A 23165-nucleotide genomic window follows, 5' to 3' on the forward strand; every position below is an offset into this window, starting at 1 on the left:
GTGGGGGGGTCAATCAGTTAATTTTCTTTTGGACGCTGGGGCAACGTTCTCTGTGTTCACTGAAGCCCCTGGTCCACTTTCCTCCTGACCCACTATGATAATGGATCTGTCTGGATGAGCCAAATGCTGTTATTTCAGTCACCTTTTAGGCTACAACTGGGACTCTGTGCTGTTTTCTTGAGTTTCTGATTGTGCCAGAGTCTCCCTCACCCTTCTTGGAGGGGACATATTGAGCAAGGTCCAGGCCTCTGTTGTCATGAATCTGGAGCCTGCTCTTTCTCTCTCATTAATTGAACAAAATGTAAATCCTAAAGTGTGGGCTGATAGAAAAACTGTGGGTCGAGCACAAGATGCTGCTCCTGTCATTATCAAGCTCAAAGACCCTCACCTATTTCCACATCAAAAGCGGTACGCACTAAAGCCCAAGGTTAAGGAAGGGTTAAAAGCCATCCTTGAAAATTTAAAGGAACAAGGGCTATTCATTCCCTGTAATAGTCTATATAACACTTCTATTTTGGGTATTAAAAAAAGTCAAATGATAAATGGAGACTTGTTCGAGATATACAAATAATAAGTGCCTAATCCTTGTACTTTATTGTCTGAAATTCCTGCACGGGCCAAATATTTCTCAGTAATTGATTTTAAGGATGCCTTCTATTCTGTACCATTGGTGGATGAAAGTCAATGTCTACTTGCCTTTGAAGACCCTACTCAGCCAGCTTCTCAGTTAACCTGGACAGTTTTGCTCCAGGAATTTCCTGACAGCCCCCACCTATTTGGGCAAAGCTTGTCACAGGATCTACAAAACTTTAATAGCTCTGAGGCAGTTGGTGCAACAGTATGCAGATGATATTCTGCTCTGTGCTGAGACAGAGGAAGCTTGCTCACAGCCTCAGAAGACTTCCTAAACTTTTTGGCTGGCTGTGGTTATAAGGCATCAAGGGAAAAGGCTCAGTTTTGTCAACAATTTGTTAAATATCTGGGCTTAATCATATCAGAAGGGACTAGGGCCATAGGATCCGAGCTAATTAAACCTATACTAAATAACCCCTTACCTATGACTTTAAGACAACTGAGAGGATTCTTGGGCATTACAGGCTATTGCCACATTTGGATTCCGGCTTATAGGGAACTTGCCCAGCCTTTAATGAGGGTTCAAACTGACCCTTAAAAAAAGGGACTGTCTCTTCTTTTGGCAGAGCGTTTTAGTGCACAGATATTGTCATAGATTCTGAAGCCTTAGAATTAACTATGTGACTCAGCTTTCAGCTTTTCAATGGACATTACGAGAACTCCCGGAGGAGAGCCTTCACAATTGGTCTAACTGCTCAGTCTACAGAGTTCTTCCCCTTCTCATCAATTGAAGACTTCCCATGGTGGGTTTCTCCAGTTCAAGGAAAGGACTTTTCTTCAACTCTGTGAATACCTTCACTAGCAACAATTGTATGTGACACCTCTTCTTGATCTGATGATATCTAACAATGCTAAGATGGACTGATGTAACTTTTAATTTTGATTATGTTTTAAACTTGGTTTAATGATTATTTTGCCTTACATCTGTAACTGTATAACAGGGTTTGTTTCTAATGGTCTAAAAGCTTTTAAGTTACAAATGTTTGTCCAGGTTCCTAAAAGTGCCACAGCCTCCTCTAACTATTACTTGGGGCCCCTGGATCAGATACCCTCAGTATGAGGGTTTGGAGAATATGTTGCCTCAACAATTCAGGGACAATGCCCCTCAACAGCAGGAAGTAGTTATAGAATGAAAATGATGCCCTTTCCCTTGGCAACATAATTCTCCTAAAAGAAAAGAGGGAAATGAGAGAGTCAATTCCCAGGTAGGTTGATAAGAAGTCCAGAGCCCCTGAGGAGAGGAAAGGGGTCTGGGGCTCTGGAAGAGGAGAGAGGGGTCAGAGGTGCTCAAGGAGGACAAGCATTTTTTGTTTGTTTGTTTGTTTTCCTACATTGCTTTGTCTTAGTCAATATAACAATGTATCTTGCTGGAGGATATGTTTCTCCTTAACAAGAACCTTCTAACTAATCTTGTTATCTTAAAACTTATATACTGTGGGAGAGGCTTGGTAAGACCTTTCTATTGGTAGTTCTAATCTTGCTAAATTAAAATGTAAATTGTGGGAGTCTGTCTGGTATAACATTGAGACATTCTTTTGATTTATTGTAATAACTAGCGAGGGGGGCACTCTCTGTCCCCCTTCTGATGTCTATGTCAGAAGATTTCTCTTTCCCTTTTCATACTTCAATAAAACTCTGCTACACAAAAGCTCTTGAGTGATCAAGCCTGGTCCCTGGTCCCGAAGCTAAATCTTTTTCTTTGGATATCATGAATCCTACACTGCTCATTGTAAGGTATCAGTAGTGAGGACTTGATTCTGAATTTGCTGATGGTTAAGACTCAGAGCAAGGTGAGTTAAGACCCAGTGGAGGTAAGAAATTGAGCCATGAAGGTAAGGTGGGGAAGGCTTAAGTTTAGTCAATACCAAAAGCAAAGGGTCAGGTAGGAGTGAGCTTAGAGTATTTAAGAAATAACAAGGAGAGCTGTGTAACTGGCATGAAGTGAATGACAGAAGTAAGAGGTGCTCACAAGGTGATGGACAGTTGTAACTTTTGAAATATACACATAAACAGCTCAAGCATATAAAACTGTTAAGCAGATTTGGTGTTCAACTACAAAGAGCACAGAGAATAATATATTTGTTCACTTGGGACCACTTTAAAGTCACTCATCAGCATTAGTTATGGTACCTCTGAAAGTCTTGGTTTCTCTTGCATATATCTTTCTACAAAATACCTAACTATATTTCCAAACATATAGTCCAAATGACATAATTCCCAATATACATCCTGCTCATATCCCTTGAAATTACCACATACAGGCCCTGACAACACACTCAACACAGCTCACATGAAGTTCATTATCTTCCTTCCTACCCTATTCTCTTAGTTACTCAAATGAACATTGAAATAGAAAACCCTGTTTATATAGTTGAGTCTCCTGTCCTCTTTAATATCAGACCCAGAATTTAGCAGAGCTCATCTTACTGCTGTAAAAGTCTACATTTTATTAGTTTCTTTTTTCAGCAAGTTTGGCAATAGGACTAAATTTGGGTAAATTAGATGTGACCATAAGTGCTGTTTGGATCTGACTGTTTAAGGAAAACCAACTCAGTCTACATTCCTGCTAGTACATCTTCTTGTAGTGGGGAACAAATGAAGTTCTTGAACCATGGTCTTAAGGTATGTGATGGAAACATGAAGATGGGAGCTTTGTACTAAGACACTGAAATAAAAAGACAAAAAGTGTGGTTCACTGATGATACTATAGAACTATGATACTGTTTTGGACTGCCTACCTCCTAATTTTTCTATGTGAGTTTAAACAATACCTGTGCTTCATCTAGCAATTCTTATTCTGAATTGTTATGTTCATCTGAACTGAATCCAGTTAACAGATACAACCATTCTTTTATTGGTCCATATTTAGAACCATCTTTCACTCTGCTTTAATTTGTTCTATCTAGTACTAGTAGTTAGCTGTAACATTCTACTTAGTTACCATTCAATATCTAAATCTCGATACCAATCTCTTATCTAATTAACTGCCTTTCTCTCATTGCTTACAATAAAGAGGATTGAAGTCATTTTCTTAAGGGTGTCTATAATCAGATGGAAAAATAATTATCCCCACATATAGATCTATTCCTTCCCCTTTCATGTTCAATTTCTGCTGGTCATTTAATTTTATTATCATAACTTGCAAAGCTGCTCCAGCACTTGTGTTTCCATAGACAACATACTTGGCAGTATCTCACTCCATTTGTCTCCATTCACACTTATCAATCAATCATAGAGATACTTTTCATATCAGAAGCTGTCTGACACACATCTATATCTACTCTTGTCAATGCCTGAGTTGCCCTTATTTTTATCAAAATATTAGCAAGATGGGATAATAGAAATTCACATGGGTGTAAAATAAAGCACACACAATTTGAAATCTTCAGTTAAGGACTTATCAGTGGCTTAAACTTTGGGAATTTTCTTACTCTTTCCAAATATGAATTTTATACTCAGTAAATTGACAGTAAATAACATCTTGCCAGTATTGGTTTAAAAAGTAAGTTAAAAATAATTGCCTAGAGTTGAATCCTTCATGGAGCAAGAGGGAAAAATTCTATCCTTCCACCTTAAATATATGTAGTACATGTAATATATATGGACACATACAATCATTGCTTTTAGATATTGATCAATAGTCAATTATCTGCTATGAAGGGAAATTGTCTTCTCAGAAGGGAAAAAAATATCACTGACACTTGCTTGCTTCCAGGCACATTTCAGACAACTTAGCAAGTAAAGAGTACCAGGAAGTTCGTCAACATCTTTTTTCAGTTGAGACAGAATCTAAAATCAGGAAATCTGAGCTGGCTGGAAATTTCCAGGCCTGCAAAAAGGCAAGAGAATATAAAAAGTAAATGAGGCCCAGAAATCAACATAGTGGACTGCTCAGATCTCAGCCGAATACTGAAACATAGATTTGTGAGATGAAATTCCACAATATCAAGCACAGAGGAAAACGGGAGCTGTAAACTTTAGAGTTCACACAACTTCACACAGGACTGGGAGGCTTTAAGATCCCACCAGCCATAGCGTTACTCTGCCTTGATCACTTAAACCATTTTGTATAAAAGTCAAAAGGAAAGACTTCAGTTGTAAGGTTGAATAATTGCTAGGGTAAAAGCTACTCTAGACCTATATAAAGAAAGCCGATGAACCAGACTTGAAAGTATCAAAGTGAATCGTATGTAACTTAACAAATAGGGTTGGAAGAAAAGGATACCCTTTATAGAAAGAAAGAAACTTCAGCCAACTTTGGGTTGGGAAGATCCCCTGGAGCAGGGAAAGGCTACCCACTCCAGTATTCTGGCCTGGAGAATTCCATGGACTGTATAGTTCATGGGGTCGAAAAAAGTCAGACAAGATTGAGCAACTTTCACTTTCATAGAACTATCAGTTCAGTTCAGTTGCTCAGTCTTGTCCGACTCTTCGCGACCCCATGAACCGCAGCACACCAGGCCTCCCTGTCCATCCGCAACTCCCAGAGTTTACCCAAACTCATGTCCATTGAGTCGGTGATGCCATCCAGCCCTCTCATCCTCTGTCATCTCCCTCTCCTCCTGCCCTCAATCTTTCCCAGCATCAGGGTCTTTTCAAATGAGTCAGTTCCTCACATCAGGTGGCCAAAGTATTGGAGTTTCAGAACTAACTACATATAAGCATTAAAACTGAAAATATAGAAGCAGCAATAATACAATACAGAAGAAAATTTCTACACAATTAATAGAGTAGGCAAAGATTTCTTAGTTGACAGTAAAAAGAAAAGTGAAAAACAAATTGTTAAAGTGACTTTATAAAAATTAAAACTTCTTAAAATTTTACCATTAAGAAAATGAAAAGGCAAACTATAGGATGCAAGAAAAAAGTATTTCTTTCTTCCTTTTTTCTGCAGTATCACTATTTCTTGCAAATTATCTTACTGATTGCATTACAATCAATTGTTTTAGTTTAGTTTTTAAAAATCAGTATACTGAAGACTATCATGGTGACTATTTCTCTAGGGATAGATATCAATTGCAATGATATAAAACTAACACTTTTTTAGAGCAAAATTGCATGAGTTTTTTTTAATGAAGATATTTATATTCCAAATAGTTGGCCATTTGCATGGAAATTAGAATATGGTGGTTATAACGATTTAATAAATTGGGTACCAGACCACAATGAAGGAAAAAAGCAATTAAAAGGCATATATATCCTGTAGCATTTATTTGTATTATAACATTAACATATTTTCCTAGATTTAGAATTAATAATATTCTATTTTCTGTAGAGAGTCTATCCAAGTGAAATGAAAGGCTCTGAGTACATTTTATGCCATGCACAAAATATTTGTGCTTATTTCTACTACATAGCTGATGGACCATAAAACATGATGCCAGATATAAAAGGCCAGATACAAAACAGAGCTGTTAAAATGTATCACATCATTTTATAGATTAGGCAAGTGCTAAAATGATATGATATTTCAAAGATGCCACAACAATTAAGCAAAATGACCCCACCAAGCCGTTGTTAGTTTTAACAATGCAACCCCTCATAATTTAAACCACTCATTTGACATTTAACACAAAACCCAGAGAAAATCCTCATTTTTATGGAAGAAGAAACATAACTAAAGTGCACCTTCCTTTCTTGCTTCAAAAATATCTGGTGAAGGAGAAATAGTACAGTCTTGGAAGTTCAACAAACCTAGTTTTAAGTTTTTGAATTGCCCTGAACTGACTATGGAGGTTAATAATTTCTCTGGACAAGAGCAAGAGTTGATATATCAATCCCAATAGGGTTGACATGAGGATTTAAGATATGAGCCAGGCATATGATAAATATTTCCTCCAACTCTCCAAGACTGAAATATAGGAACTGAATATTCTAGCAGAAATAATTAGGGGTGGTAGCATGGTGTGCTACATGTGAAAGTGTGGATTCCTTTTTCCCAGAAATAATTATGCCAATTTGGGCATATTTTTATTTTGGCAAATGTTCATTTTTAGGCATCAAAGTAAAACTGAATGTTCTTGTCATCAAATAATGAAGTGAAAGAAGATATTTGAGATAAAACAATAACTATTAATTTTTTTTACAGGAAAATAGGATTTATTGGTGGGCATAATTAAGGAGCAAACAGTGCCAATGCTCTCATGAGTGCAGGGCCAGCCATTTGTCCAGGGGACCACAATTAGGGATGCATCAGATGAGCTGCATTTCTGCCACCATGTTTTCAAATTCATCTGCATTAAACTTAGTAAATCCCCAGTTCTTGGAGATGTGGACCTTCCGGCACCAAAGGAACTTGAGTTTGGCCTTGCGGACTGCCTCAGTCACATGCTCCTTGCTCTACAGTTTGGTGCAGATATAAAAACATTATGACTTGGCCAATGTGGACCCTGGCCACTGTGTCCTGGAGCTTCCCAAAGGCGCTGCACATACCTTTCTGGAGCCTAGACAGGGGACAGCATGCCAGTCTTGAATGTCCACTGGAAAGAGTTGTCTCCAAGGTCCCTTATGGCTACCTGTACAGGCAACAGGCTGCATACACTACCAAGGATTAAGATATGAGCCAGGCATATGATAAATATTTTATCCAACTCTCCAAGATCAAAATATAGGAATTGAATATTCCAGTAGCTGTCTGTAGCTACTGCACACTGGGCCCTCATAGGGAAAAGGGCACAGTTAGCTTAACTGGCTGCAAAAATAGCTATTATTAATAAAAATAAACCCTCATTGAATTTTAAAAACTTCTCATGAATAGAAGAAATGAAGACACATAGCTTCACTTGCATAATATTTCATATCTTATAGATAAATTGCATATATTGTTTTATATACTGCTTTTGATATATCTCATATTATCCCTACTTGCTTTTTTCTGTTTTCTAGATCCTATCTTCATTCTGAGAGAGGCTTAACACAGGAATAATAGACTCAATATTCTTCTCCCATATCCATAGTCACTGTATTAGTTTCTCAGAGCTCCTATAACAAATTACCAAAATATGAGTGGTTTAAAACAACAGAACTTATCTCTCGCACTTCTGGATGCCCGAAATCCAAAAGCCAATGTATGGTAGAACTACACTCCCCCTGTGGTCTGTAGAGGAGAGTTCCTCTTGCCACTTTCCAGCTTCTAGTGGTTCAAGATTTCCTTGGTTTGTGGCTGCATAACTCCAAAATCTGCCTCCATCTCATGAGATCTTACCTTGTCATGCTTTTCTTAGAAGGATACATGCCACTGGATTTAGAGCCCACCTGGATAAACGAGGATGATTTCATCCTGAAATTTTTAATTAGCATCTGCACAGACCCTTTTCCAAATAAAATGTCACATTCTTAGGTTCCTGAAGTCAGGATATTGGTTTTTGTTTTTGGAGGAGCTCCTATTCTAGGCACTACTCTTACCTATTCAGTTTTTTCATTCAGCCACAGTGTTTCTTTTTATTTTTTTAAATTTTTTAAATTAATTAATTTATTTTAATTGGAGGCTAATTACTTGACAACATAGTGGTGGTTTTTGCCATACACTGACAAGAATTCACCACAGGTGTACCCGTGTCTCTCCACCCCAAAACCCTCTCCCACCTCCCTCCCCATCCCATCCCTCTGGGCTGTCCCAGTGCACCAGTTTTGAGTGCCCTGTTTTATGCATCACATTTGAACTGGTCATCTATTTCACATATAGTAATATACATGTTTCAGTGCTATTCTCTCAAACCATCCCTCCCTCACCTTCATCCACAGAGCCCAAAAGTCTGTTTTTTATATCTGTGTCTCTTTTGCTGTCTTGCAAATAGGGTCATCGTTACCATCTTTCTAAATTCTGTATATACGCGTTAATATACTGTATCAGTGTTTTTCTTTCTGACTTACTTCATTCTACAGTTTCATCCACCATAGGCTACAGTTTCATCCACCTCATTAGAACTGACTCAAATATGTTCTTTTTAATAATGAGTAATATTCCATTGTGTATATGTACCACAGCTTTCTTATCTATTCATCTGCTGATGGACATGTAGGTTGCTTCTATGCCCTAGCTATTGTAAACATTGTTGCAATGAACACTGGGATACACATGTCTTTTTTAATTATGGTTTCCTCTGTGTGCATGCCCAGCAGTGGGATTGCTGAGTCATATGGCAGTTCTATTTCCAGTTTTTTTATGGAATCTTCACACTATTCTCTATAGTGGCACTACTAGTCTGTAATCCCACAAACAGTGTAAGGGGATTCCCTTTTCTCCACACCCTCTCCAGCATTTCTTGTTTGTAGACATTTTGATAGCAGCCATTCTGACTGGCATGGGATGGTACCTCACTGTGGTCTTGATTTGCATTTCTCTGATAATGAGTGATGTTGAGCATCTTTTCATGTGTTTGTTAGCCATCTGTATGTCTTCTTTGGAGAAATGTCTGTTTAGTTCTTTGACCCATTTTTTTTTATTAAGTCCTTTATATTTCTGGTATTGAGTTGCATGAGCTGCTTGTATATTTTGTAGGCTAATTTTTTGTCAGTTGCTTTGTTTGCCACTATTTCCTCCCATTCTGAAGGCTGTCTTTTCACCTTGCTTATAGTTTCCTTCATTGTGCAAAAGCTTTTAAGTTTAATGAGGTCCCATTTGTTTATTTTTGCTTTCATGACCATTACTCTGGGAAGCGGGTCATAGAGGATCTTGCTGTGATTTATGTCAGAGTGTTCTGCCTATGTTTTCCTCTAGGAATTTTAGTTTCTGGTCTTACATTTAGATCTTTAATCCATTATGAGTCTATTTTTGTGTATGGTGTTAGAAAGTGTTCATTTCATTCTTTTACAGGTGACTGACCAGTATCCCCAGCACGACTTGTTGAAGAGATTGTCTTTTTTCCATGGCATATTTTTGCCTTCTTTGTCAAAGATAAGGTGTCCATAGGTGCATGGATCTATCTCTGGGCTTTCTATTTTGTTCCATTGTTCTATATTTCTGTGTTTGTGCCAGTACCATACTATCTTGATGACTGTAGCTCTGTAGTATAGTCTGAAATCAGGCAGGTTGATTCCTCCAGTTCCATTCTTCTTTCTCAAGATTGCTTTGGCTATTCGAGGTTTTTTTGTGTTTCCATACATATTGTGAAATTATCTGTCTAGTTCTGTGAAAAATACCATTGGTAGCTTGACAGGGAATCTATAGATTGCTTTGTGTAGTATACTCATTTTCACTCTATTGATTCTTCCAATCAATGAGCATGGTATATTTCTCCATTTGTGTCATCTTTGATTTCTTTCATCAGTGTTTTATAGTTTCCTATATATAGATCTTTTGTTTCTTTAGATAAATTTATTCCTAAGTATTTTATTCTTCTTGCTGCAATGGTGAATGGGATTGTTTTCTTAATTTCTCTTTCTGTTTTCTCATTGTTAGTGTATAGGAACGCAAGGAATTTGTGTATTTATTTTATATCCTACAACTTTACTATATTCATTGATTAGCTCTAGTAATTTTCTGGTGGTGTTTTTAGGGTTTTCTATGTAGAGGATCATGTCATCTGCAAACCATGAGTGTTTTACTTCTTCTTTTCCAATCTGGATTCCTTTTCTTTCTTTTTCTTCTCTGATTGTTGTGGCTAGGACTTCCAAAACTATATTTAATAGTAGTGGTGGGAATGGGCACCCTTGTCTTGTTCCTGATTTTAGAGGAAATGCTTTCATTTTTTTCCATTGAGGATGATGTTTGCTGTGGTTTTATTGAATATGGCTTTAATTCTATTGAGGTATGTTCATTCTAGGCATGCTTTCTGGAGAGTTTTTAATCATAAATGGGTGTTGAATTCTGTCAAAAGCTTTCTCTGTATCCATTGTGATAATGATATGGTTTATATCTTTCAATTTGTTAATATGGTGTTGCACACTGATTTATTTCCAAATATTGATGAATCCTTGCCTCCCTGGGATAAAGCCCACTTATTCATGATGTGTGATCTTTTTAATATGTCGATGGGTTCTATTTGTTAGAATTTTGTTGAGGATTTTTGCATCTATGTTTATCAGTGATATTGGCCTGTAGTTTTCTTTTTTTGTAGCATCTTTATCTGGTTTTGGTATTAGGGTTGTGGTGGCCTCATGGAATGAGTGGGAGATTACCTTCCTCTGCAATGTTCTGGAAGAGTTTGAGTAGAACAGGTGTTAGCTCCTCTCTAAATTTTTGGTAGAATTCATTTGTGAAGATATCTGGTCCTGGCCTTTTGTTTGTTGGAAGAATTTTGAGTACAGTTTTGATTTTCATGCTTGTAATAGGTCTGTTAAGATTTTCTATTTCTTCCTTGTTCAGTTTTGGAAGGTTATACTTTTCTAAGAATTTGTCCGTTTCTTCCCAGTTGTCCATTTTATTTGGATATAGTTGCTGGTAGTATTCTCTAATGATCCTTTGTATTTCTGTGTTGTCTGTTGGATTTCACCAATTTCATTTCTAATTTTATTGATTTGATTCTTCTCCCTTTTTTTCTTGATGAATCTGGCTAATTGTTTGTCTATTTTATCTTCTCAAAGAACCAGCTTTTATTTTTGTTGATTTGCTGTAGTCTCCTTCATTTCTTTTTCACTTATTTATGCTTTAATTTTTATGATTTCTTTCCTTCTACTCACTTTGGGTCTCTTCATTTTTCTTTTTCTAGTAGCTTTAGGTGTGAAGTTAGATTATTTATTTGAAGTTTCTCTTGTTTCTTGAGGTAAGCTTCTATTGCTATGAACCTTCCTCTTAGCACTGCTTTTATCAAATCCTGTAGGTTTGGATTGTAGTATTTTCATTTTCATTTGTTTTACCATGCATATTTTGATTTCCTTTTTTATTTCTTCTTATTTAGAAGCGTGTTTTTTAGCCTCTATATGTTTGTATTTTAAATAGTTTTTTTCTGTAGTTTATATCTAATCTTACCTCATTGTGATCAGAAAAGATGTTTGAAATTATTTCAATTGTTTTGGATTTACCAACGCTAGATTTATGGCCCAGGTTATGATCTATCCTGGAGAATGTTCCATGTGCACTTGAGAAAAAGGTGACGTGCATTGTTTTGGGGTGAAATGTCCTATAGATATCAATTAGATCTAACTGGTCCATTGTATCATTTAAAGTTTGTATTTCCTTGCTAATTTTCTGTTTGGTTGATCTATCCATAGATATGAGTGGGATATTAAATTCTCTCACTATTATTGTGTTACTGTTAATTTTGCCTTTCATTCTTGTTAGCCTTTGCCTTAGATATTGAGGTGCTCCTATGTTGGGTGCATATATATTCATAATTGTTACATCTTCTTCTTGGATCATTATGTAGTGTCCTTCTTTGTCTCTTTTCATGGTATTTATTTCAAAGTCTCTTTTATCTGATATGAGTATCACTATTCTTGCTTTCTTTTGGTCTCCATTTGGGTTAAATAGCTTTTTCCATCCCTTCACTCTCCAACTGCATGTGCCCCTTGATTTGAGTGGGTCTCTTGTAGACAGCATATATAGGGGTCTTGTTTTTGTATCCATTTAGCCAGTCTTTGTCTTTTGGTTGGAGCATTCAACTCACTTACATTTAAGGTATTTATTGATAAGTATGATCCCATTGCCATTTACTTTTTTGTTCTGGGTTTGATTTTATAAACATTTTCTGTGTTTTCTGTCTAGAGAAAATCCTTCAGCATTTGTTGAAGAGCTGGTTTTGTGGTGCTGAATTTTCTCAGCTTTTACTTGTCTGTAAAGCTTTTGGTTTTTCCTTCATATTTGAATGAGATCCTTGCTGGGTATAGTAATCTGGGTTGTACATTTTTCTCCTTCATCACTTTAAGTATGTCCTGCCATTCCCTTCTGGCCTGAAGAGTTTCTATTAAAAGATCAGCTGTTATTCTTATGGGGATCCCTTTGTGTGTTATTTGTTGCTTTTCCCTTGCTGCTTTTAATATTTGCTGTTTGTGTTTGATCTTCATTCATTTGATTTACATGTGTCTTAGGTGTTTTGCCTTGGGTTTATTCTGTTGGGGACTCTCTAGTTTTCTTGAACTTGGGTGCCTATTTCCTTCCCCATAATAGAGGAGTTTTCAACTATTACCTCTTTGAGTATTTTCGCATGCCCTTTCTTTTTGTCTTCTTCTTCTGGGACACCTATGATTTGAGTGTTGGGACATTTAACATTGTCCCAGAGATCTCTGATGTTGTCCTCATTTCTTTTATTTCCTTTTTCCTCTCTGCTTCATTTATTTTCATCATTCTATTTTCTGCCTCCCTTATCCTTTCTTCTGTCTCAGTTATTCTACTGTTGATTCCCTCCAGAGTGCTTTTGATCTCAGTTATTGCATTATTCATTATTGATTGACTATTCTTTATTTCTTCTAGGTCCTTTTTAAACATTTCCTGCATCTTCTCAATCCTTGTCTCTATCTGTAACTCCATTTTGTTTTCAAGATTTCAGGTCATCTTGCTATCATTATTCTGAATTCTTTTTCAGGTAGACTCCCTATCTCCTCCTCTTTGGTTTGGTTTGGTAGGTATTTATCATGTTCCTTTACCTGATGAATATTTCTCTGCCGTTTCATTTTGTTTAGATTGCTGTGTTTGGGGTGCCCTTTCTGTAGGCTGGAAGTTCATGGTTCCCATTTATTGTGGAGCCTGCTCCCTGTGGGTGGGGTTGAACTAGTGGTTTGTCAAGGTTTCCTGGTTGGGAGAGCTTGTGTCTGTTTCCTGGTGGGGGGAACTGAGTCTTTTCTCTCTTGAGTGAAATGAAGTGTCAAGTAGTGCATTTTCGGGTGTCTATGGGCTTGGCATGGCTTTGGGCAGCCTGTCTTTTAATGCTCAGAGCTGTGTTCCTGCTTTGCTGGAGAATTAGCACTGTATGTCTTGCACTGGAACTTGTTGGCTCTTGGGTGGAGCTTGGTTTTAGTGTAGGTATGGAGACTTTTGAGTGAGCTCTTGTCTATTCATGTTCCCTTGAATCAGGAGTTCTCTGATGTTCTCAATTTTTGGAGTTAAGCCTCCTCCCTTTGGCTTCCGGTCCTTCTCTTATAGTAGCCTAAAGACTTCTACATCCGTACAGCACAGATGATAAAACATCTAGGTTGATGGTGCAAAATTCTCCACAATGAGGGACACCCAGATAGATTTACAGAGTTACATAGAGAACAGGGAGAAGGAAGATAAGGGTGACCAGGAGGAAAAGAAGGGGAGTCAAACGGGAGAGGCCAATCTAGCCAGTAATCAGTTCCTAAGTGTTCTCCACAGTCCAGAACACCCAGAGAGATTCACAAAGTAGAGAAGAGAAGGAGGAGGAAGGAGATATAGGTGACCTGAGGGAGAAAAGGATCAGTCAAAAGGGGAGAGAGTAATCAAGTCAGTAATTACATCCCTAAGTGAAAATGGATACTGAAGATTAGATTCTTAAAGGTAAACATTAATAACAAATATCAAAAAGCAAAGATTAAAAATCTAGAATAGAGGTTAGACTCTCAAAAATGCAATATAAAAATACAAAACAAAATCAATCACAAAATTGAAATATATATATATATATATATATGAAATTTGCTTTAAAAATAGTGTCTTTTTCTGCAAGATAATAGTAGGTTATAAAAATGAAAACAAATAAAGGAATAATAAAGGACTTGATTTTTTTTTTAAATTTAAAAGTGATAATAATAAGAATATATCTAGGAATTTCTCTGGAGCTGTTGTGGGCAGTGTGGGCTCAGTTCAGTGTCAGATAGTTCCTTGTTCCCACTTGTACTTGTTTTCAAGGTCCATAGACCCTCTCCAGTGCCCAGTCAATGTTAACTACAGGGTTTTAATCTGTTGCACCTGTCACTTCCAGAGCGGTTCCCTCTTCTTTGTTTATTTTGACTTCCTTTGTTTGCAAGTCTCCTCAGTGTCTAATTTCCACCCTAACACAAGGGGGTGAATGTGGTCACTTATTTAGGCTCACTGGTTCAGTTGTGTTGTGGGGAGGGAGGGACACTGCAAAGAAATATCACTGGCATGTGTAGGGAGTGCTCACAGTGCATGGACCACACTGGGTTTGCCACAACTCATGGCACCACATGCTTCCTGGGTCTACACTGCTCAGGCTCCAGGGTGCTCTGCAAGGGCACTGTCTGAAGTGGACCTTGTGGTTTGTGTCTTTCCCAGGTCTGAGCAACTTTGGCGACCAGGTGATTGGTGAGTGTGCGTTCCAGGTGGGCTGTGCATCTTAATCACCTCCCTTGTCCTAGCTGCTTGGTTTTCCAGGTGCGCTGTGAGAGCACCATCTCAGGTGTGCCATTTGTCTCCTCTGGGGAGCTGATCTCAGGCTGAGACCCTCCTGGCAGATGTCAACCATGCAGGATCTCAGGAAGACATGGTTAGCAGCTGGGAACCTGCTCAGTTTGGTGGAAGATGCCATCTCTGGGACCAAGACTGGAGCAGCCCCTTGCCTTGACTCTGGCTGTCACACACCTGCCTCTCTACCTCAGTGTGGGGGTGGGGGGTGCAGGAAGGGGCCTGTAGGCAGCCAGCTAGCTCTCCTTTGGTATTTGCCCAATCCTTTGTTCTGTGAGCAGGCCAGGCTGTGCATTAGATTAGAGCCTTTCATGGGCAAGGTGTTTTGTTTTTTTTTTTCTCTCTCTCTCTCTCTCTGGCAATCCCACAGTTTGGTTTGTATCTCATGTTAGTTCCCTCAGATTGTCCTCAGGGCATTCAGGCCCAGTCCTTACCCTAAGCACTGATGATGCAGCCCGCACCTTACCGCCCAGCCCTTGCTCACTGGTGGCGGACAAGAGCATCTGGGATACTTCTCTGCTGGCAGTTGCAGTTAGGCCTGTGTTCTGTGGTGGTGGTGGTGGTGGGGGGGAGGGTTGTGGGTTTTGTTTGTTTTTTGTTTTTTCTTTCTCCCATTTATGTTGCCCTCTGAGATTCCAAAAGTCCCCACAGATCCACCTGTGAGAGGGCTTCCTACTGTGCGGAAACTTCTCTTTCATGACTCCCTCCCCAGGTCTCTAACTCTTTTGTCTTTCTTTCTGTCTTTTATATTTTGTCCTACCTTCTTTTGAAGAGAATGGACTGCCTTTCTGGGTGCCTGGTGTCCTCTGCCAGTGTTCAGAAGTTGGTTTGTGGAAGTTGCTCAGCTTTCAAATGATCTTTTGATGAATTTGTGGAGGAGAAAGTGGTCTCCCCATCCTATTCCTCCGCCATCTTGGGACTGCTCACAGCCTTTCTTACTTGTAGTTTCCCTGTAATTTATTCTAGTCTTCCTCATAAGAACATAGTGACTTTTTCTATATGTTCCTGCAAAACTGTAAGACCCTTCCTTGATCCATTTTCATTCCTAGAAATGCCCATAAATTGTTTTCTTATAAATGTCCTGACCATCATGACATGGCAAATACTTAGTAAAGCCCTGACCTTGACACAGTTCAACCACAACTCCTCTGAGCTGCCATGGATTCTCAGAACTTCTGGATTAGTGCATGTGTGTGTGTGTGCACATGCATACACACACACACACACACACACACACACACACACACACACACAGAACTACTTTCTTATAAATTCACAGTAACACATGAAGCCAGGCTACAAGTACTCATTGGCAATCTATTTAGATTTTTCTAATTAGATCTCTCAATCTAAACAGATTGTTTTAGCCTACTTTCTTTTTTCAAATGTCTTATTCTAAAGTTTCCTCATTCCCTTTCATCAGATAGCTAGCCAAAACAAACACCCTCAGCTTTCTTTAATAAAATCCATCCTCCTGACCCTCTCCCTGTTCACCACTCACAGTGAACCATCTTCACCTTCTACCACAACCTGTGCCTCCCATCTTATGGTGTATCAGGGCTCCCTTAGACCATCCTGGGTTTCAACAATTCATGAGATGGGTTCACAAGACTCAGCACATAATTGTGCTCAGGTTATGATTTATTACAGAGGTAAGTATACAGAGCAAAACTAGCAAAGGGAAAAAGCAAACGAGGTGAAGTCCAGAGAAACCAGGCACAAGTGCCAAGAGTCCTCTCAGAAGAGTTACACAGTGCACCTGAATCCCTTTAACAAACAGTGGGGACATGTCTGCCATATGATCTAACAGGGTCTCAGTACCAATGGGTTTACTGGGGGCTATCACTCAGGCAGGCACATTCTGCCTAGCACACACCAAAATTCCAGATTCCCAGGAGGAAGGCAGATGTTCAGCACAAAACATACATTTTTGCACTGAGAGTTTAGTCACAGTGACCCCCTCTGTGCATAAATTTGAAAAATCTGAAACCCACACTCTTGGATGCCAACCACGGGGCACCCTTGAAAGCAGACCTTTGTAAAGATTACATTCTCATGCCTTCCTCTCCTCGGGAGACTTACCCTTTATATATTATTCCCTTTCCTATCTGTACACCTCGGTCCTCTCTTGTTGCACATTCTTATCACCATTTAAATAATCTCACATCTTCAAGAATAAAAATCCTCCCAAATCACATTTTCCTCCAGCCACCTCACTATCATTCTTTATCACTACCTTCACCTTCATATGTATTCAATAACAATCTTGAAAAGAATTCTGAACCCTATATTTTTCCTTTCCTCAGTTAATTCTCATTCACCTAGCCACCCTCTAACTCTATCCAGAAGTGCTTCACTATAACTGCTGTAGCACAAATCACCCACTGATATTCTGGTTGCTAGATAAACCCAATGTTCTTACAGTTGTAAGCTGTCAGCAGCAAGGTAACTGTTGGCATTGCATTCCTTTAGGGATGTTGCTGTTTTGTGATCTCTGGCCACTTCTCAGCCTTCTTTCCCTCTGTCCACCCTCTACAAGTTGATTTGGCACAGGCATTTGCCCAAACCTACTTTTTCTCCTCATCAAACTAACTGGCCAATCTTCACTGGCCATGGATAAGTTGTCACATTTCCATTAACCTTTCCATTGTGGGTGAACACAATCCCGGCTTGATTTTAAAAAATAATGTAACGAATCTAAAATTTCTCAAGTGATAAAAATATTTATTAAAAATCTATTAAAAACGTGGTAAAGGGGTATACCCTTATGAAAAAAAAATCTGTCTTAAGATCACATATTCCTCAGCCAAATTCATTAAGCAACTGACATAGGAATTGGTCCCTGTCATTTCTGGGATCTCATCCAGCCATCCTATTAAACAGACTCTATGTGCCAGGGTTTGTATTAGCCACTGAAGACAAACACATTTAATTGCTCAAACAGTATTCCTTTCCCTTTATCTGTTACTAACAGTAGGGATTTCTAAGTTATTATGCAATTTCTTTGCCACAGAATTCCAAGAGGCATCGTCTGCAAAAAAAGGGACACTGAAACAAGATCCTTACTCTGTTTAAGGCAACAATAAACCTAGCTCAAGACTTAATTAAGTGAACCCTGGAATCAGCATTTTAAAGCCCTCCTGATGATTCTAATCCCTTGCCAAGGTTGGAACCACTGTTAAAGCTAGTCACCATAACAGCTTTCCTGTTTTCTAGATTTCTATATAGTGAAATGTGTCCCATTTGGACCAAGTCAGATATAAGCTGTCCGGACGGTGTTCTAGGAAAATGCTTGCTTTCCTGATAAGAACAGAGTGAAAGCTGTTATACAATCCTTCCCAGTCATCCCTCTGACTTATTTGAAAGCAGATAACACATTTGAAACTAGAGAAGCCATCAGGCAACAATATAATGACTAAAGTCAACACACTAAGGATGGCAGAACAGCAATGCCAAGACTGTGTACAAGGTTGCATTGCTAAACAACTAAACTAACTCCTACCTACAAACATGTGTGAAAAATAGCAATTTTTTTTTAATTTAGGCTACCATTAATTACTAGTTGCATTATCTATAGCCCTGAAGAACCACTATTCGGTTTTACTTCAAGTTTCTTTGTCAGGTACACAAGGGTAAAGTGGAAAAATTCCTTAGTGATTGAGATTCATTCCTTAACAATGCTACAGTCATGCATTAACAATCAATTGTGATCAGGTTACACAAGCAGGGGTATTTTGAAAACATGCATGGCACACAATTATCCTTCACAGGAAAAGAAGTAGTCTCCTTATTGCTAATCTACACTGCAAACAGTGACTCTTAGAAATAGTAGAATGAATAATAATAATAATACAGAGCATTTACATGTACCAATTATGTCTAAAACACCCAGCAGGCATCATTTCAATCTAATTCTGAAAATCACCAATTTTGACATTTACTCCACTGTACATATGAAGAAAAAAATACTTAGAAAGATAAAATTAATTTACCCATTGCTTGACAGCTGTTAAGTGCTCTAGTCAAACTTGAACTCAGATAGTCTTGGTTCACAGGCTACTAAGAAACTATGGAACCTTATCTAGTCCAAAGATTTCCTGCAAATTCCAGGACAATACATAACCATGACCTAGATACCTCCAATGAAAATCTCACAGACAACAAAAGATAAACACACCACTCTATATCTGAGCTTTCTCTTCTTTGGGGGGAAAAAAAAGTTTCTATCATCTATACAAGTTATCTCAAGAAATTTTTCCCTCAGTCCGTGTTTCTGCTTATCAAAGTATCATATCCAGTCAACCATGAAACTATGTAGATTGATGACTTTTAAAAAAAAATATGACCACATATTAGAGGGAGGTGGGAGGGGGGATCAGGATGGGGAATACATGAAAATCCATGGCTGATTCATGTCAATGTATGAGAAAAACCACTACAATATTGTAAAGTAATTAGCCTCCAACTAATAAAAATAAATGAAAAAAAAAAAAAAAAGCTCTAAAAAAAAATGACCACATATTGGGTCACACAATTAATTGAGTGGATAATAATCAGTATTTTTAAGATAAAATAGAACAATCATCATAACAGCTGAAAAAAAAATCATATGATCAATAAATGTAATCAGTGCAGAACTCTACACACATTCATGATAAAAACTCTCATGTAAACTAGAAATAGAGGGGATCTTCTTCAACTTGATAAAGGATATCTACGAAATCCTGCAGCTAACATCATAGTTAATGGTGAGAAACTTGAAACATTCTCACTAAGAACAGGTATAAAGCAATGGTGACTTCTCTCACCATTCCTTTCCAACAGTATCCTGGGAATTTTAGCTCATGCAATAAGACAAGGATGCAAGAAAGGAGGTAAGAATCTCAGATGACATGACTGTTTATGCAGAAAGTCTAAAAGAGTCTGGTAAAAAAAAAAAAAGTTTGTTATAACTGAAAAGCAATTACAGCAAGGATGCAGAATACAAGGTTAATATACAAAAGTCAATTGCTTATCTATATACCATCACTGAACAAGAGGAATTTGAAATTAAAGACACAATGCCATTTACATGTGCATCCACAAAAATAAAACATTCAGGTATAAATCTGACTAAATATATATGTTTTACATGAGAAAAATTATAAAACTAATGAATTAAATAAAAATGAACCAAACAAAAACATGGAGAGAGATTTCATTCTCATGGACAGCAGGATTCAGTATTTTCAGGATGTCACTTCTTTCTAACTTGATCCATACATTCAATGCAATCTTAATCAAACTTCAAGCAAGTTATTTTGTGGATAGCAACAAAATGAAGTTTATACAGAAAAGCAAAATAGCCAGAATAACCAACACAGTATTGAAATATAAAACAAAGTTGGAAGACTAACACTATCCAACTTTCAGACTTATCACAGAGTTATAGTAATCAAGAGAGTGATATTGGCCAAAAGTTAGACAAATTGATCAAAGGAACAGAATAGAGAACCCAGAAATGGACATCCATGTATACAGTCAACTGTTCTTTGACAAATGAACAAAGGCAGGACAAAGCCTTTATGGAGCAAAGACAGTTTTTCTATCACCATTTGTTGAAAATGGTGATATGCATATGGCTATACACACACACATATGAACTTAGACATAGACTTACAGGCTTCACAAAGATTCACAATGAATCACAGACTTAAACATAAAACTCTTAGATGATAACAAAGGAGAAAACCTAAATGACCATAGATTTTTGTGATAAATTTTTAGATGCAACATAGTAGCCATGATTCATGAAAGAAGCAATTAATTAGTTGAACTTAATTAAAATTAAGAACTTCTGCTTTGCAAAAGACAGTTTCAAGGGAATGAGAAGACAAGTCACAGACTGGGAGAAATATTTACAAGAGACACATCTGATACAGGATCATTCTCCAAAATATATAAAGAAGTCTTAAAACTTGAAAATATGGAGATAAAAAACCCACTTAAAAATTGGCTGAAGACTTGGGCACCTTAAAAAACGATACACAGATTGCAAATAAAAATATGAAAAGATGCTGTACATTGTATGTCACCAGGGAAATGCAAATTAAAACAACAACAAGATACCACTCTACACCTTTTAGGATGGCTAAAAATCAAAACCACTGACACCACAAAATGATGGTAAGGGTGTAAAGCAAGGTGGGAATGCAAAATTGTACAGCCACTTTGGAAGACAGTTTTGAGGTTTCTTACAAAATTATACATACTCATATCACATTTCCTTTGCAGTGACCCAAAGGAGTTAAAATGTATGTCCACACAAACTCCTGCATGCAGATGTTTATAGCAGGTTTCCTCATAATTGCCAAAACTTAGAAACAACCCCAAGGTCCTTCAGTAGGTGAATAGAAAAGTAAACTGTGATAAATTCAGGCACTGGAATATTAAGAAGAGATCAAGGGAGGAAGGAAGGAAGAGGAAAAAATGAGTCATACAGCAATGAAAAGACATGAAGGAACTCTAAGTGAAGGAAATCATATTTGAAAAAACTATTTATTGTATGATTCCAACTATATGACATTCTAGGAAAGGCAACAAATGTCCGTCTAGTCAAAGCTATGTTTTTTCCAGTAGTCATGTATGGATATGAGAGTTGGACTGTAAAGCTGAGCACCAAAGAATTGATGCTTTTGAAATGTGGTGTTGGAGAAGACTCTTGAGACTCCCTTGGACTGCAAGGAGATCAAACCAGTCAATCCTGAAAGAAATCAGTCCTGAATATTCATTGGAAGGACTGATGCTGAAGCTGAAACTCCGACACTTTGGCCACCTGATGCAAAGAGCTGACTCATTTGAAAAGACTCTGATGCTGGGAAAGATTGAGGGCAGGAGGAGAAGGGGGCGACAGAGGATGAAATGGTTGGATGGCTTCACTGACTCGATGAACATGAGTTTGAGCAAGCTCCAGCCATTGGTGAAGGACAGGGAAGCCTGGTGTGTTGTAGTCCATGGGGTTGCCAAGAGTCAGACATGACAGAGCAACTGAACTGAACTGAAAAAAAGGCAAAACTATGGACGCAGTAAAAAGATCAGTAGTTGCCAGAAGATGTGAGGTATGGTAGAAGAGTGGATAAGCAGGTGGAGCACAGAGGATTTTTTAGGGCAGTGGAAACATTCTCTATGATACGGTAATGGTGGACACATGTCATTATACATTTGTCCAAACCCATCAAATGTTCTACACCAAGACTGAACCATAATGTAAACTAAGGACTCTGGGTGATTATGATGTGTAACCATAGGTTCATCTACTATAGCAAATGTAGCAACTGTTGGGGGTGTTGATAATGGGGGAGACTATGCATGTATGGGGGTAAGGGGGTATATGGGAAATCTCTGCAACTTCTTCTCAAGTTTTCTGTGAACCTAAAACTATGCTAAAAACCTAAAATCTTTGTTTAAAAAAATCTTATGCTAAAAATAAAATCAGTTAACAAATATGATACTGATATAGATATATGCACATATGATATGTGGATTATATATAAATTTGCATTATATAATTGATACATGTGATCATATTGGATATATCACACACAGATATCTATAGGTAGTTGACAAGTAGGATGACAAATGAGCCAATCAATAATTTTAACATCTCTGCTTAGTGACCTTCTCTGTGCTACATGAGCTGAAGGATAATTACAAAGGACTAAGTGTTTAGCATCAGTTTGTAAGAAAGAAAAGAGGTTTAATAGAACTTTGTGGGAACAACTAAGGGCTCTGACCTTAAAGTTTATAGGGGACACTGGGGACACTCCTAGGGACATTCACTAGGGACACTCCTCTTGTTTTCAAGCCATCGCCTCTAGTGGCCTTTCATGGCATGTTCCCCCCTGTTTTATCATCTGAAAATCCCTCTCTTTAGTGCTACTGTTTCAGTTTACATTAACAAAAATGGGAGCGTCCCTAAAACCCTCTCTACTCCACTGTTTCAGACTTTTAAAATTGATTTTCCCCTGGCCAACACAAACCATGTCCTAATTTAATGTTGCTTAACATTAAAAAAGATTGGTCTTGTTAATCAATAAAATAATGTGTTTCTTGTTTATTTTAATTGAAGGATAGTTGTTTTCCAATATTGTGTTGGTTTCTGCCATGCATCAACATAAAATAATGTTTTTAATAAAAAATAAAACAAAAAATGTCAGAACCAATAGTGCATAGTATTGTCTGAAACCAACACTTTTCAGATATATGTGTGTGGGTGTGTGTGTGAGTGTGTGAG

At 37.8% G+C, this 23165-nt stretch overlaps 1 long non-coding RNA gene and 1 pseudogene across 1 annotated transcript in view; both read right to left on the minus strand.

The window, feature by feature from the left end:
* The window catches only part of LOC122452459, a 454609-nt gene that overhangs the window by 310722 nt on the left and 120722 nt on the right, over positions 1-23165 (minus strand). The gene's annotated exons all lie outside the window — the stretch shown is intronic.
* On the minus strand, positions 7121-7330 carry LOC122452638 (annotated as a pseudogene).

The sequence above is a fragment of the Cervus canadensis genome, chromosome 13, assembly GCF_019320065.1.
Source record: "Cervus canadensis isolate Bull #8, Minnesota chromosome 13, ASM1932006v1, whole genome shotgun sequence".
Taxonomy (NCBI): Eukaryota; Metazoa; Chordata; class Mammalia; order Artiodactyla; family Cervidae; genus Cervus; species Cervus canadensis.